Source organism: Onychomys torridus, chromosome 3, assembly GCF_903995425.1.
Source record: "Onychomys torridus chromosome 3, mOncTor1.1, whole genome shotgun sequence".
Lineage (NCBI taxonomy): Eukaryota > Metazoa > Chordata > Mammalia > Rodentia > Cricetidae > Onychomys > Onychomys torridus.
The window spans coordinates 128,576,183-128,589,517 of NC_050445.1; positions in this window are offsets into that span (position 1 = coordinate 128,576,183).

Genomic DNA, 13,335 nt, shown 5'->3' on the forward strand with positions numbered 1-13,335 from the left:
AAGTAGCCTGCTCTTCTTACAGTCCCAGTACTTAGAACAGTATGAAGTCAGCATCACTTGCATAGATGTTTCTTTTTTCTGGTATCCCTGCTGCTTAGAATATTTTAAGACTGTCCTCTGTGCTGTGGTGTGATCAACATATTCAAAAGTACATAAAATAGAAAGATGCTGTTCTTATCAGAGATCACTGGGTTCCTTCTCTTCTGGATTTCAGGAAAGATTATTGGACAAAGTAGAAAATCAGAGGATGACATATAAACACCCAATTTTCACTCTATACTTGGAAATCTTGAGTCATGGGAAGTTTTGGTTTTTAGATCTGAAATACATATATGTATATATATTTCATTTTCTGCTACTGATCTTCCATATGTGGATTTAGTCTCAAGGGTTGAAATTGTGATAACACTGTGTCAAGCTATCCTGTCTGTGAATCGATGTGAAAGAGTGACCATGAACTGCAGAGCCAGCCAGGGCATTGGCACAAGCTTATGCTGGTACCTGAAAAATGAAACAAAAAAATAAAAACAAAACAAAACAAAAAACCAAACAGACTCTAAGGCTCCTAATCAAGTATGCTTTCTTGACAATCTCTATGTCCCCTCTATTTTCAGTGGCAGTGGATCAGATTTCACCTTCACCATCAGTGGCCTGTAGCCTGAAGATGCTGCAACTTACTACTGTCAATAAGGAAACAGCTTATCTCCCACATTAATACAGGTCTAAGCATAAATCACCCAGGGTAACAGAAGTATGAATTTCTGCTGCCTCAGGTGCTTGCTCCTCTGGTAACTCCATCTGACTGAGAGAATTTCTCATACTCAAGCCTTGAGTTTAGAAAGATAATTGGGATAATGAAACCTGGAAGCTCCAATGAACTGAACTCTGTTTACTCTACCTCAGCACCAGAGTTACAGACCTGACAGTACCCTCCTGGTTTCATCGACAGTCATGCTCTTTCTGTGAAACAACCCAGAACCAAAGAAGCCTTATATGGATCTACACAGATCAGGGGAAACCACTTAAGAGGTTCTTTACTTCTATCATTTCATTGGCTAAAGCTGCCTATAAGGAAAATGTGCATATATGTCTGAATAGTGAATGGAAAAAGGCAAGAATGATACAATCCACTGAGATAGTATTTAACTGAAATATGGAAAATTATTATATGAATTTCTTCCAGGTCTAGGAACAGCACAGACTTTGAGGCTAAAAACAAATAAGAGATTTTTTTTATGAAATATTGTGCATAAAAAGACAGCCAAGCTTAGTTAAGAACTGGAAACAATGGATAGTTGTTTCCAATTGGAAACAATGAATAGGGTGGATCTGGGAGGTGTTTGTGAAGGGGGTTTGTGGTGGTATTGTGTTCCCCAAAATACTGTGCACCCTAATACACTTATCTGGGTCAGAGAACAGAACAGCCACGAGATAGAGTCTAGAAATGGTAGCACTCATGCCTTTAATCCTAGCATTACAGAAGCAGAAATCCATCTGGATCTCTGAGTTCGAGGCCACATTGGAAACAGCCAGGCATGGTGACACATGCCTTTAATCCCAGAAAGTGAACCTTCAATCACAGGATGTGAGGACAAAAAGCAGAAAGGTATACACGGCATGAAAACCAGGAACTAGGCTGGTTAAGCATTCAGGCTTTCAAGAAGCAGTTCAGTTGAGATTCATTTGAATAAGGACTCAGAGGCTTCCAGTCTGAGGAAACAGGGTCAGCTGAGGAACTTGTGAGATGATGTAGCTGTGGCTTGTTCTGCTTCTCTGGTCTTCCAGCATTCACCCCAATAACTGGCCTCAGGTTTGATTTTACTAATAAGGACTTTTAAGATTCATGCTACAGGGGTTGAATAGGGGCAAATTTCAATGTATTAACTTCCCAAAGAACTAATAAAATATAATAATTAAACCTTAAAACAATTTCCTGAAAAAAAGGACCAGGGTCTTATAGTGAAGGTTTTTAAAACACATACTTAAAAAAAGATATCCTGTATGTACAAATATGCGTGTGTGCATGTGTGTATATGTGTGTGTGTGTGTGTGTGTGTGTGTATGTGTATGTGTGTGTACGTGTGTACCTGCATGTATACTTTACAAGATAGAGTTTGTATATGAGAGCAAACAAATTTCTGATTTTGGGGTCATTTTATTTTATATTGTAGTTTCTAGATCCATCCATTTTCCTGGAAATTCCCTGGTTTCATATTTCCTTTACAGTTGAATAAAATCCTGTGGTGTGTATGTATTTTCTTTATCCACTCATGTTTATGGACATCTAAGCTGGTTCCATTATTAGCTATCATGACTAGGCCAATAATAAGCATAGATATGCAAGTTTCTCAATGTTAGGGTAGAGAGTTCTTTAAGCACATTCCCAGGAATGCTGTGACTGGGTCATTCAGAAGTTCTACTTTTAATATTTTGAGAATTTGCTGGTAGCCATGTCAGAGGAACAGCAGGTGGCAACTGAGTTTCTGGAGTTTGGTTCATGAGAATGAAAGGCACTGGTGAGTGAATCTCAAATAGGCAAGGCCACATGGGCTTCAGCTACAGAATGTCTCTTGCTACTGCTGCCCCTTTACATGTTTGTTGCTGCCATTTTTCTCTGGTGTCTGGCATGGCATAAGTGAGTATGGGTGGTTCTCCACTGCCTTTAATATTCTGTGATTATCTCATGGAAGTATCACATTCAACTGGGCATTTTTAACTGTAGATTATGATGAAGATGATTTACTGTCAAGGTGCAGTTTTTAATTGAAGTAATGATTTTATACAATAATACTGTTAGTTTAAATAGAATGTTGATGATTAGTGGTTTCTAACAAATGTAGAAGAGAATTGTGGCTTTCCTAGGGCCCCGTTTTCTAGGTAGCCCCCCTGGAGTTGTGTAGCAGTCTAGTCATCTTTGTTTTACATCTAGTATCCTCCTATGAGTGAGTACAAACCATATTCGACCTTCTGAGTCTGGGTTACCACACTCAGGATGTTTTTTCCTAGATCCATCCATTTGCCTGCAAACCTCATGATGTCATTGTTTTTCTCTGCTGTGTAGTACTCCATTGTGTATATGTACCATATTTTCTTTATCCATTCTTCAGTTGAAATTCATCTAGGTTGTTTCAATGTTCTGGCTATTACAAACAATGCTAATATGAACATAGCTGTGCAAATGCCCTTGTGGTATGATTGATCATTCCTTGGGTATATGCCCAAGAGTGCTACAGCTGTGTCTTGGGGGAGATGGATTCCCAATTTTCTAAGGAAGTACCATATTGATTTCCAAAGTGGCTGTACAAGCTTGCATTCCCATCAGCAGTGGAGGAGAGTTCACCTTGCTCCACATCCTCTCCAGCATAAGCTGACTTCTGTGCTTTTGATCTTAGCCAGTCTGACATGTGTAAGGTGGTATCTCAGAGTCATTTTGATTTGCATTTCCCAGATAACTAGGGATGTTGAGCAATTCCTTAAATGTCTTTCAGCCATTAGAACTTCCTCTGTTGAGATGTCTCTGTTTAGTTCTATAGCCCATTTCTTAATTGGACTGTTGGGCATTTTGTTGCCTAATTTCTTGATTTCTTTTGATATTCTGGATATCAGCCCTTTGTCAGATGTGGGGTTGGTGAAGACCTTTTCCCATTCTGTAGGCAGTTGCTTTGTCTTGTTGACCATGTCCTTTGCTCTACAAAAGCTTCTCAGTTTCAACAGGACCCATTGATTGATTGTTTCTCTCAGTGTCTCTGCTACTGGTGTTATATTTAGAAAGTGATCTCTGGTGCCAATGGGGTCAAGAGTACTTCCTACTTTCTCTTCTTTCAGGTTCAGAGTAACTGGATTTATGTTGAGGTCTTTGATCCAGTTGGACTTAAGTTTTGTGCATGGTGACAGTTATGAATCTATTTGCAGCCTTCTACATGTTGACATCAAGTTATGCCAGCACCATTTGTTGAAGATGCTTTCTTTATTCCATTGTACATATTTGGCTTCTTTGTCAAAAATTTTATGTTCATAGGTGTGTGGGTGGATGTCAGGTTCTTCAATTCGATTCCATTGGTCCACATGTTGGTTTTTATGTGAGTACCAAGCTGTTTTTATTATGGTAGCTCTATTGTAGACCTTGAGATTGGGGATAATGATGACCCCAGATTTGTCTTGTTGTACAGGATTCTTTTGGCTATCCTGGGTTTTTTGTTTTTCCATATGAAGTTGAGTATTATTCTCTCCAGGTCTGTGAAGACACAGGGATTGCCCAATGACAGAGAAATGGATGAGATCTACATGAACAACTTGGACAACAGTGGGAGTAATGAAGGGCAAGGTTCAAGGGAAAGAAAACTTAGGGGGGCAGGAGATCCCAGCTGGATCAAGAACAGAAAGGGAGAACAAGGAATAACAGACCATGATAAATGAAGACCACATAAGAACAGGAATAGGCAGAGTGCTGGAGAGGTCCCCAGAAATCCACAATGATACATCCTCTGTAGACTGCTGGCAATGGTCAAGAGAAAGCCTGATCTGACCTAGTCTGGTGATCAGATGGCCAAACACCCTAATGGTTGTGCTGTAACTGTCATCCAATAACTGATGGAAGTGGATGCAGAGCTCCTCAGCCAGGACCCAGGTGGAGCTTCAGGAGTCTAATTGTTGAGAAAGAGGAGGGACTGTAAGAGTGTGAATTGTTGAGACCAAGATTGGAAAAGCACAGGGACAAATAGGCAAACAAATAGAAGCACATGAATTATGAACCAAAGGCTGTGGAGCCCCCAGCTGGATCAGACCCTCTGGGTAAGTGAGACAATTGAATAGCTTGAACTGTTTGGGAGGCACCCAGGCAGTGGGACCGGGACCTGTCATTAGTTCATGAGCTGGCTGTTTGAAAACTTGGGCTTACACAGGGACACTTTGTTCAGCCTGCAAGGAGGGGACTGGAGCTGCATGTACTGAATCCACCAGGTTTAAATGAATCCTCAGGGGAGTCTTGGCCCTGGAGGAGATGGGAATGGAGGGGAGGGGCTGGGAAGGGAAGGTGCAGGGGGGGGGGAGGGGGAGGACAAGGGAACCCATGGCTGATGTGTAAAATTAAAACATAAATATAATAAATTTAATAAAGGGAAAAAGAGAATTGTGGAAGACTTATTCCCAATTTTGTGAGAAACCACCATACTGATTTCCAGAGTGGCTGTACAAGTTTGCATTCTCACCAACAGTGGAGGAGTGTTCCTCTTGTTCCACATCCTCTTCAACATAAGCTGTCTTCATTGTTTCGGATCTTATCCATCCTGACAGGTGCAAGATGGTATCTCAGAGTTGTTTTGATTTGCTTTTCCCTGATGACTAATGATGTTGAGCAGTTCCTTAAATGCCTTTCAGCCATTTGAGATTCTTCTGTTGAGAACTCTCTGTTAAGCTCTGTGGCCCATTTTCAATTGGATTGTTCAATATTTTGAAATCCAGCTTTTTGAGTTATTTATGTATTTTGGAGATCAGTCCTATGTCAGATGTGGAGTTGGTGAAGATCTTTTCCCTTTCTGTAGGCTGTTGTTTGTTCTTATTGACCGTGTCTTTTGTTCTACAAAAGCTTCTCATTTTAAGGAGGTCCCATTTATTAATTGTTGCTCTCAGTGACTGTGCTACTGGTATTATATTTAGGAAGTGGTCTCCTGTGCCAATTCATTCCAAACTACTTCCTACTTTCTCTTCTATCAAGTACAGTGTAACTGGATTTATTTTGAGGTCTTTGATCCACTTGGACTTGAGTTTTGCGCATGGTGACAGATATGGGTTTATTTGCAATCTTCTATATGTTGACATCCAGTTATGCCAGCAACATTTGTTGAAGATGCTTTCTTATTTCCATTGTACATTTTTGGTATCTTTGTCAAAAATCATATGTTCACGGGTGTGTAGATTAATGTCAGTGTCTTCAATTCAATTCCATTGGTCCACGTATGGCTTTTATGCCACTACCAAGCTGTTTTTATTATTATAGTTCCATAGTAAAGCTTGGGATCAGGAATTGTGATGCCTCCAGAGGTTGCTTTGTTATAGAGGATTCTTTTAGCTATCCTAGGTTTTTGTTTTTCCTTATAAATGTTTTTTGTTTGTTTGTTTGTTTTGAGACAGGGTTTCTATGTGTAGTTTTGGTGCTTTTCCTGTATCTTGTTCTGTAGACTAGGTTGGCATCACAGAGATCTGCCTGTCTCTGCCTCCAGAATGCTGGAATTAAAGGCATGCACCACCACAGCCCAGCCTCCATATAAAGTTAAATATTGTTCTTTCCAAGTCTGTGAAGAATTGTGTTGAGATTTTGATGGGGATTGCATTGAATTTGTAGATTGCTTTTGGTAAGATTGCCATTTTTACTATGTTGATTCTACCTATCCATGAGCATGGGAGATCTTTCCATTTTTTGATATCTTCTTCAATTTCTTTCTTCAGAGACTTAAAGTACTTATCACACAGGTCTTTCACTTGCTTAGAGTTACCCCAAGATATTTTATATTATTTGTGGCTATTGTAAAGGGTGATGCTTCTCTGATTTCTTTTTCAGCCCCTTTTTTAATTTGTATATGGGAGGGCTACTAATATTTTTGAGTTAGTCTTGGTTCCTGCCACCTTACTGAATGAGTTTGTCAGTGGTATGAGTTCCCCGGTACAATTTTGGAGTCACTTATATATACTATCATAACATCTGCAATAGGAAAAGTTTGACTTCTTCCTTTCCAATTTGTGTCCCCTTGATCTCCTTTTGTTGTCTTATTGCTTTAGCTAGAACTTCTAGTACTATATTGAAAAAGTATGGAAAGAGTGGACAGCCTTTCTTTTCCTGATTTTAGTAGAATCATTTTGAGTTTCTCTCCATTTACTTCCTCATGACCCAGTTATACCATTCTTGTTCATATATCCAAGGAATGCTCAATCTTACCACAAGAACACATGCTCAACTATGTTCATAGCAGCATTATTCTTAATAGCAAGAACTTGGAAACAACCTAGATGCCCCTCAACTGAAGAATGTGTAAAGAATATATGGCACATATACACAATGGAGTACTACTCAGCAGTAAAAAAACAATGATATCATGAAATTTGCAAGCAAATGGATGGAACTAGAAAACATCTTCTTGAGAGAGGTAACCCAGACTCAGAAGGACAAACATAGTATGTACTCACTCATAAGTAGATACTAAATGGGAGAGAAGGGATGGCCAGACTGCAACCTACAACTTCAGAGAGGGTAGCTGCATACAAGAAACACACCTTAACTTTAAAGACAGATACTACCTCAGAGAAAAGGGCTTGGAAAAGACTTTCCAAGCAAATGGACCTAAGAAACAAACTGGTGTAGCTATTCTAATATCTAATAAAATAGACTTCAAACTAAAATCAATCGAAAGAGATCATAATGGACATTACATATTTGTCACAGGAAAAATACATCAAGATGAAGTCTTTATTCTGAACATTTATGCCCCAAATACAAAGGCACCCTCATTCATAAAAGAAACATTACTAAAGCTTAAAATGCTCATCAAACCCCACACATTAATAGTGGGAGATTTCAACACACCACTTTCACCAAAAGACAGATCTACCAGACTGAAACTTAACAAAGAAATAAAGGACCTAACAGATGTAATGACTTAAATGGACTTAATAGCTATCTACAGAACATTCCATCCTAACACAAAAAAATATACCTTCTTCACAGCACCCCATGGAACCTTCTCAAAAATTGACCACATGCTTGGTAACAAAACAAATCTCAACAGATATAAAAACATTAGAATAACCTCCTGTATCTTATCAGACCACCATGGCTTAAAGTTAGACTTCAACTACAACAAAAATTATAGAAAGCCTACAATCTCATGGAAACTGATTAATGCCCACCTGAAACACCAATGGGCCAAGGAGGAATAAAGAAAGAAATTAAAGATTTCCTAGAATTCAATGAAAATGAAAGTACAACATACCCAAACTTATGGGACACCATGAAAGCAGTACCAAAAGGAAACTTCATGCCTCTAAATGTACACATAAAGAAGATGGAGAAATCTCATAGCAATGAATTAACAGCACAACTGAAAGCTCTAGAACAAAAAGAAACAAACTTACCCAGGACAAATAGATGTCAGGAAGTAATCAAATTAAGGGCTGAAATCAACGAAATAGAAACCAAGAGAACAATAAAAAAATCAATGAAACAAAGAGTTGGTTCTTTGAAAAAAATCAACAAGATAGACAAAACCCTAGCCAAATTAACCAAAAGGCAAAGAGAGCACCCAAATTAACAAAATAAAAGGGAGTCTTAACAACAGACAATGAGGAAATCCAGAGAATCATCAGGTTATACTTCAAATATCTGTACTCCACAAAATTGGAAAATCTGGAATGGACAATTTTCTAGATAGGTACCACATACTAAAGTTAAATAAAGAGTAGAGAAACCATTTAAATAGACCAGTAACCCCTAAAGAAACAGAAACAGTCATCAAAAGCCTACCCCCCCTATAAAAAATCCCAGGACCAGATGGTTTCAGTGCAGAATTCTACCAGACTTTCAAAGAAGAACTAATACCAATACCAATACTCTTCAAATTGTTCCACACAATAGAAATAGAAGAAATACTACCAAACTCTTGTTATGCAGTTACAATTACCCTGATATCCATACCAAACAAAGATGGAATAAGGAGAGAATTACAGACCAATCTCCCTCATGAACATTGATGCAAAAATACTCAACAAAATATTGGCAAACCGAATCCAAGAATACATCAAAAAATTATCCATCATGACCAAGTAGGTTTCATCCCAGGAATGCAAGGATGGTTCAACATATGAAAATCTGTCAATGTAATATCCCATATAAACAAGGAGAAAGAAAAAAAAAACCACATGATCATCTCATTAGATGCTGAAAAAGACTTTGACAAAATCCAACACCCCTTAATGATGAAGGTCTTAGAGAGATCAGGAATACAAGGAACATTCCTAAACATAATAAAGGCAATTTACACCAAGCCAACAGCCACCATCAAATTAAACAGAGAGAAACTCAAACCAATGCCAGTAAAATCAGGAACAAAACAAGGCTGTCCACTCTCCCCATATTTATTCAATATAATACTAGAAGTTCTAGCTAGAACAATAAGACAACAAAAAGAGATCAAAGGGATACAAACTGGAAAGGAAGAAGTCAAACTTTCACTATTTGCAGATGATATGATTGTATACATAAGTGACCCCAAAAATTCTACCAGGGAACTCATACATCTGATAAATTCATCAGTGAAGTGGCAGGATACGAGATCAACTCAAAAAAATCAGTAGCCCTCCTATACACAAATGATAAAAGGGCTGAGAAAGAAGTCAGAGAAACATCACCCTTTACAGTAGCCACAAATAATATAAAATATCTTGGGATAACACTAACTAAAAAAATGAAGGACCTTTTTGATAAGGACTTTAAATCTCTAAAGAAAGAAATTGAAGAAGATTTCAGAAAATGGAAAGATATCCTATGCTCATGGATAGGTAGGATTAACATAGTAAAAATGGCAATCTTATCAAAAGCAATCTACAGATTCAGTGCAATCCCCATCAAAATCCCAACACAATTCTTTACAGACTCAGAAAGAAAAATACTCAACTTCATATGGAAAAACAAAAGACACAGGATAGCTAAAAGATTCCTGTATGAGAAAGCAAGCTCTGGAGGCATCACAATCCCTGACCTCAAGCTCTACTATAGAAATATAGTTATAAAAACAGCCTGGTACTGGTATAAAAACCGACATAAGGCCAATGGCATTGAATTGAAGACCATGACATTAATCCACTCACCTATGAACACCTGATTTTTGACAAAGAAGCCAAACTATACAATGGAAAAAAGAAAGTATCTTCAACAAATGGTGCTGGCATAACTGGATGTCAATATGCAAAAGATTAAAAGTAGATCCATATCTGTTACTATGCACAAAACTCAAGTCCAAGTGGATCAAAGACCTCAACATAAATCTAGTTACACTGTACTTGATAGAAGAGAAAGTAGGAGGTAGCCTGGAATGAATAGGCACAGGAGACCACTTCCTATATATATATATAACACCAGTAGCAAAGACACTGAGAGTGAAAATTAATAAATAGGACCTCCTGAAAATGAGAAGCTTTTGTAGAACAAGAGACACGGTCAATAAGACCAAATCACTGCCTACAGAATGGGAAAAGATCTTCACCAACCCCACATCTGACAGAGGATTGATCTCCACAGTGTATATATATAATGACAGTCAATGTTGGAGAGGATGCAGACCAAAGGGAACACTCCTCCACCATTAGTGGGAATGCAAATTTGTACAACCACTGTGGAAGTCAGTATGGCCATTTCTCAGAAAATTAGAAGTCAAACTACCTCTAGACCCAGCTATACCATTCTTGGGCATATACCCAAGGAATGCTCAACCATACCACAAAGATATATGCTCAACTATGTTCATAGCAGCACTATTTGTAATAGCCAGAACCTGGAAACAACCTAGATGCCCATCAACTGAAGAATGGAATAAGAAAATGTGGTACATATGCATAATGGAGTACTACTCAGCAGAGAAAAACAGTGACAACATGAAATTTGCTGGCAAATAGATGGAACTAGAAAATATCATCCTGAGTGAGGTAACCCAAGCCCAGAAGGACAACCATAGTATGTACTCACTCATAAGTGGATTCTAGATATAAAGCAAAGAACCATCATGCTACAACCCACAGACTCATGGAAGCTATAAATATGGCATGGGGGACCCTAAGATGACTGTAGCTTATAATAAGATTTGGTTTTACTCAAACCTCAGTGAAACATTACACTATTAAGATAAGAATTTATACTGTATCAAACTGATAATAGAAAAAATAAATTAATTAATCTAAAACAATAAAATGAAAAGAAAAAATTGAAATATTTTTTAAACAGAACAAACAAACATATTTTGCTAAAGCAAAAAGGGGAAACTAGGGGCTCATCATTCCTATCCACATTCTACTCTTTCCCTTGTTTTATCTATTTATTATTTTTTATTGGTGGATTCTGCTGGAGTACCCATTGCAGATAAGCACTGGAGGGCTCCTATTGCAAATCACCCTCAGAGCGATGGAAGAATCTTTCTACTGACACTTGGAGGGGACCCAATCTGGTGTTGGTGTGGGCCCAGGGTTCTGCTTATATCTTTCCTCAGGACAATGAGATTCTTCATTGGGTCTCTGAGTGCTGTGTGGGCTGCAGCTTAAGCCCAACATGGCAGAAACCTATTTGGCCTTTGAGAAAAACTCTCCCCTTCTGATACCAATGAGGATTGAAAGCCCAATATGGCCAGCTTTGGCAAGCATTAACATAAGCCTAGGAGCTGCAGCCATGTGGTTGGATTCTCCAGAAGATAATGTATGGTAACTGCTTTTTCAAGTATGTTTGAGAACATGTCACCCAGACACCTTGGAGATTAAGGATAACACTGAAGATCACTAACCTCCATTTATTAACAGTAGCATGCCAGCTAAGCATTTTCATTTTTACAATCCTATTCAAACTGAAGTAGTACCTACTTCTCAGGAGTGGCTCTGCGCAACATTTTTTGCCTCCTGAAATTCATTTAGTCCCCTTTGAAGATACCTTAAAATTTGTGAGCCTGAATGTAGTCATTATGAAACCATTAAACCATTAGTTCTTCTCCTTGTCTTCTGTCTGGTTTTTTTGTTTGTTTGTTGTTTGTTTTTTTTTATAGTTCTTAGTTGTTCTTTTGCAGAGATGCCAGCTTAAGTCATGCTGGGATCATGAAATATGGGCCTTGGTGGTTCATGTTTCTGGAGTTGTGTCCATGTCAGTGGATGCCCACATGCTCCAGAAGAGAATTTGACATTGCTGCTGTTGTTTTTGCTGTTATAACAGTGACAACCACCGCTACCAATGTTTCTGGGATTGCCATTTCATAATTGTTTTCTACAGCTAGCACAGTGGAGATCCTGGCAGCAAAAGTAGCTACCATAGTTAGTTAATCTTTCATTCCATTGGGCATCACAAATTTAAATCAATAGTTATATACATTTTTATTGGCTTTGAAAGTTATAAATTTATAAACTCAAGTTCCATTTGCTTTTGTGATACCATCTTACAAGAACTCCAATTTGAAGTAAGGCTCATTAAGGAAGGGAATGGCTCAGTTGCCTTTAGCCTACTGGCTATGGGTACGTTAAGACTTCTGTTGGTCTTTTCTGTGTTGACCACACAGATTGCAAGCCAAGCACCACTTAGAGATCTTTGGCAACAGTTAACTCTGCAGCTCTCATAGGATTGAGCCTGTAAGATAATGAGTATTCAGACACAGGTAATGCCTGGGGGGTGCTCGCCAACTTAAGACAGGACACCTGTGTGGCCTGGACAGGTGTCTCTATGACTGGTAAGGTAAACTGCTGACATCCCATGCAACCTAAGTCAGAAGCTCATTTTTTAGTAAAGGGGGGTGCTGTAGGTCCCTAGCCCTGGTTTTGGGTAACTGTTGCCTTGCTTGCTGACCTTGACCTTGGTACCCTCTCTATGCTAATTCCCTGTGAGATTCCACCCTCCTGAATGCTTAAGGGAAGTTCCTTGTCTGTGTATCCTGCATATTGGGAGTCAATAGCTTAGATGCAAGGTTGCAAAACATCAGAAGCGAACTTCTGCCCTCCCGGGTTCTGTAAGCCTGTAATTAAGACCTCTTCTCTCCTTCAATAGACAGCATTTGGCATTCAAAAATAAAAAAAATAAAAATAAAAATAAAGGAAAGAAAGAAATAGAAGACAGCAATGTTCTAAAACAGGAAGTGGTGACTGTGTCATGGGCCTATGAGGATGCTGGACTAAAGTCTATCAAATTGTGCGCACAGGAAAATTGTATACTATGTGAATTATCTGTCAATAAAGATCTTATATTAAAAAAAAGTTATTACAATTTCTGCTGAGTCCATTCCTGTGAATTGACAAAGTCTTAATTTTCCTTCTATCATGAAGGCAGAAATCCTTTCCACATATGTCTTTAATTTTTTACTATGTTTGTGTAGTAAAAAATATCCATTCTAAGAAAATATCTTCTTCTGCATTAAAATCCCTGTAGGAGATTAATAAAACCAGAATGCAGTCAAGTTCCATTTCCAATGATCCACATGTGCATCCTGTAATTACTTTTCTGCCAAAGCCAATATCCTCTCAGCTTCCACTGATAATTTTATGGGATTATTTAAGTCCTTGTCACCTTTTAAGGTTTGAAATAATTACTCAGCTCTGGAGTAGTTACTC